The 5,064-nt window shown below is 40.6% G+C and overlaps 1 pseudogene; it reads right to left on the bottom strand.

Moving 5' to 3' along the window:
• Positions 1 to 429: 429 nt before the first annotated feature.
• On the bottom strand, positions 430 to 2,690 carry LOC141339290 (C-type mannose receptor 2-like; annotated as a pseudogene).
• Positions 2,691 to 5,064: the final 2,374 nt, after the last annotated feature.

Here is a 5,064-nt window from a genome sequence, read left to right on the forward strand (position 1 = left end):
GCTGCTCACTGAATCACATTCCACTATTTCTAAAGATATGGTTATAATACATAAAATTTCGTTAGGAATGAGACAGAAGTAGCGACTCAAGTATAAAGAGATTCTTAAAACACATCATGAATACGGAAAACTCATGATACCCTTCAAATATATTATTGAATTTAATAGCACTTTGATAAGAGCACATTATCTCATGATAAAACTGAAAGAAAACAGTGCAAAGGTTTCTCTAAAGATGAGTAAATATGGTGCCGTTATGAACTCTCACAGAACCGAATGTCTCATAATTTTGCAGTTACTAAATAACAAAATACATGTTGAAAGAGTTTGTAGAAGCAGTTATCTCTTAAAATGGAGCAAACAGACCCACAGAATATCAACAGAAAGCACACAAGTATTTGTCATCTCAAATGAAAGGTCTGTATCCATTCACTTAAATCTGCTGCAGATGAAGTTGAGTTTGTCGGTTTCAGGACGGCTGATCCAGCGCTGATCTCTTCCAGACTGAACTGCTCCAGATCTCACTGTGTGTTCACAGTCCTCCTCTGATGTGCCGTTCCCTGGAGCCCAGTTCTGATAGCACACGGTCTCTCCACTCACCCAGAACCAGATGCCCACAGTGCAGGAGTGACGTAAACCCAACCACACCGCCGCTGTAGACGCCCGTTTAACCACGTTCATCACACGGCGCTGAATCTCTTCTGAATGAACCGAGACCAGATCCACATGATTCTGTCTGCAGTATCTCAGAGCTTCAGACCACGTCAGATTCTCTGTGATCACAATAAGTTTATCTGGAAACGAAACAAACAACAAGCAGAAACTTGAGATAGACTGATCAAAAACAAAACATGCAACACTGTGGAGGAATTTGTCATGTCAGACATGTAGCGTGAACTTTAAGAGATATGGAGCTAATGGATTGTGTGTTTTGTGAGGATCTACTCACCTTCATGACACACAAAAGGAAACTGATTGGTGCAAGAGATGTCATGCCATTGTCTCGGTTTGCTCGGTTCAATCACTGTACAGTTTTCAACACCTCCAGCATTATTAGGTTCACCAGTGTACCAGTATCAGTATCTGAGTCACTCTGATCTGACCACTGCCATGAGTCTCTGACTCTGAACAGACCAATCCAGACATCAGATCCAGATAACTGTTTATCTTTAATTAACTGCTTAACCTGTTCATTCTCAGTCTGGTTCCTCACACTGACCAGATCAGTGTGATTCTGTCTGCAGAAACTCTGAGCATCTCTCCAATTCATCGTCTGATTGACAAAGGTGAGTCCTGTCTTTGCTTGAAGAAAAAACAAAAGCAATGCTTAATTATCTCTCAATCACTTACACCATAAATAGATCCTTTCACGGCAATGTGATGAGCTTATAGTTGAGTTTATAATTAAATAGCTTTAATGGTGAGTAATCTGACACATTCTGAATAAAAGCAGAGGAAAGTGTGAAGTGTGGCTGTGAGGTTGTGTTGTACATGTGTATTTCCATCTTCTTTCTATCTCATACCGTAAAATAAAATAAAAGAGAAATACATATGTAAATAATATTTACATTAATGTCCAAATATTTTAAACTTTATCTAAAAATCATCAGAACCTAATGAATAAAATAATCTAATGCTAGTTTTTATTTTATTTTATTTTATTTATAGCGTTTTTCCCTTGCTACAATCTTTGCATTTCAATTGTTTTTTCCAAGGTTTAAAGCAGTTTTAACGCATACTAGTGATCTCGCTTCTGTTGGTCTTGGAGACAAAAATTTAATTTTGAAGAAAGAAAAAAGTTTTGAAGACAGAAAAAAATAAGAGATTTCGAAGAGAAAAAAAAGAGAGGAAAAAGGTTTTTTAAGAGAGAGTGAGATACATTTGAATAAAGACAGTTTTCAAGAGAGGAAAAAAGAATTTGAAGAGAAAATATACATATATAATTTATTTATTTATTTTTTCTCCATGGTGCGGTTTAGGGCTTTTGTAGATCTTGCATTTAGAGTTAGTATTATACTGTATTATATTAATTATATGAATTATTTCTCATGCTCTTTTTACTTTTCAGTTAACAAAAACATTACAAAGTGGATTTAACTTGGTAAATATTATGTTTGCATTATTTTATTTATCTATTTATTTACACTGATTTATAACATTTACTATTGTCATATGAAATATTGTTTACTTTATTGTTTATTACATCAGGTGTTTGTACTCACTGTTATTGCAGATGAAAGGTTGGTTAGTACTACATGGGAAATCATGCCATTGTTGACCTCTCATCATAGCACAATAATCTCTGCCTTCTGGTTGTGTATGCTCCCAGTCCAGATAGAGCACAGTTTCACCTGAAGACCACTGCCATTTATCAACACCCGTCTTCTGGAGCCCAATCCAGACAAACTCAAAACTACCATCTATACTCAGCTCATCCATGTTGTCCATGTTGTCGATGGTGGCCAGATCTGTGTACTTCTCTCTGCAGTATCTCTGAGCTTCAGTCCAGTTCTTTTCCTTATTTATAAAGTGATATTGACGGTGAACACATTCAGATATGGAGCAGATAGCTGTGAAAAGAAGCTTTGCTTTAGTGCTTTTCATGTCAGGATCAAACCTACTAAAACTAGAAACCACAAATAAACACACTCACCAATGAGAAGAAGAATGAAATATAGAGTTTGGTCCATTTCTGAGGAAGATACAGTTAAAACTTAAATATCAAACACTGCCGGTTTCATTCTAGTGTAAAACATAATTTCAGTGATAATTAAAAATCCATAAAAAATGTACACAGCTTACAAAAGAAACACAAAATCACATAATGTAAATAAGTTGTCACAGAATAAGAATATGAGAACAACTCAATTATGACAAAAATGTCAAAATGTCTCAATCCCAAACTAAGCATGATATTTTCACAAAATGTTAACATATATTGTGTCTCCATTAGTACACTACCTGTTGTGTTTTGAGCACTATGCGCACACTATAAAGACACATGCAAATAAAAGTCAACAGTAATAAACCTCTCAGCTCTTAAATTATGGAAATCTTAGGCACAGAGAACATCCACATTATTTCACTATGTACACAGGTGCACTGTTGACCTCTCTTCATATAATGACAGCTTTATATAACACAGTAAATTTCACCAACTGGCGTTCCAAAACATGCTTGCATTTCAGAAGTCAAAAAGAGCTTTATTACAAAGTACAGTATGTTTACACATACAAGGATTTTGACCCCCAGTGCTGAAGAAATATGGATATAGTGCAAAAATATATGACGAGACAGACACAGGAATTTCACAGCAGAGATGTAATGTATCACTAATATAAGAAAAAACAACAGAAAGTTAAATAATGCACTATGTACAGAAGTAAGAGGAAAAACGTCTCTAGGTTACGTATGTAACCATGGTTCCCTGAGAAGGGAACGAGACACTGCGTCCCCTAGGGGTCGCTATTGGGGAACGCTGCAGCGTGACTCGTGTCTGAAGAATGCATATAGAAAAACTACATGAAATGGCCGGCGACAGCGATTGACGTCACCGCGGCGCGCTCGTCGCTGCTGGTGCGTCACTACCGGGCGACACAGTATAAAGAGCCACCGGTGTAAACACATAACCTGACTCAGGTTATGTGTTTACACCGGTGGCTCTTTATACTGTCTTTATACTGTCTTTATCCTCGCTGTCGCCGGCCATTTCATGTAGTTCCCTCAGTGAACTGACTCAGAAATAGCGACTAACAGGCCTGTCAAGCCTGTCCCAAGACAGAGACCGTTCTAGCAGGGGTTATCCTCAGATAACGCACCCTGGATAACAGATGGTCAGGAGATATCTAAGGTGATATCGAGTGAAGTTGGGCCCAGGGAGACCGGGGTTTTAAACCAACACAAAAAATGGGAACGAGGACCGCGTAACCCATACCGTATAGGATTTTAGAAAGAACCAAAAGCTTGGTGGGAACTTACCACTTATGTGGATTTTAGGAGGTGCACAAGGATTCCGTGCGCACTTACCACTATTTCGGAATTCAGAAAGTGCCCAGGGTTTAGCGTGGGACACTTACCCTAGTAAAATGGGATTTGGAGACTGTGTTTTCCCCCATTTTGGGGGTTCCATTGTTAAAGCTCCAGAATTGTCATAGGATGACAAGAATAAAAATAGGGGAGGACCCTCCCTGTATTAGAGAGGGTAGCAATGCTACACCCTATTCAGGACAGACAGTCCTCAAACTGCTAGTCAACTGATGAAATCATGGAGCTACTGACCATCATGATAGTGGACGCAGACGGTGGACAGACCCCTAACCCCGACTTGCAGGGAGGAACATCCGTCCTTAAAAGGCTTTACTCTGAAGGGACCCTTAGTGTGAAGGGGAGCATACTAATGCCAGTCCACATGGATGCTTACTAGGAGAAGGTGGTGCTCTAGTAGGACCCTTTCCGCAGAAAGGGGAGCAGCCAAAGTCATTTCAAGGTCCTGAAAAGGGGGAACTCCTAGTTAGTCATAAAGCCTGAAGGGGAGGTGACACTCGACCCGGAAGTCAGGCGCAGACAGGCTCCTAACCCTGGTTAACAGAGAGGAAAACCCACCTGCCAGAAGGCAGCGCTCGGATTTCACCCTTCTTCAGAAGAGGAGCTTACTCCTCCTGCCAGGAGCAGCGCTCTTAAGTGGAACCCTTTCTGAAAGGGGAGCAATCATGCCTGACTCAGGAAGCCTGATGACAGACTCTACCCAACCAAAGGGGAATTTGTCCATACGACAGTGATGCTACTGACGAACCTTGAATTAAGGTGAGCTGCTGTCGAAGAGCTCTGAGAGGACCCTTTCCGCGGAAAGGGGAGCTACTAAAGTTACTTCAAGTTCCTGAGAAGGGAGCTCCTGGATAATCATGGGGACAGACTCCAACCCTGAAGGCCAGGGAGGAACGCCCATCCTGACGAGGGGTGCTCATTGGGGACCCTTTCCTCGGAAAGGGGAGAGCCCAGCTCGTGCGTGAGGCCTGAAGAGAGAGAATCAGCCTGGACAAGAAGGACAGGCCCCTAACCCAGATG

Source organism: Garra rufa, chromosome 7 (assembly GCF_049309525.1).
Source record: "Garra rufa chromosome 7, GarRuf1.0, whole genome shotgun sequence".
In the NCBI taxonomy this organism is placed as follows: domain Eukaryota; kingdom Metazoa; phylum Chordata; class Actinopteri; order Cypriniformes; family Cyprinidae; genus Garra; species Garra rufa.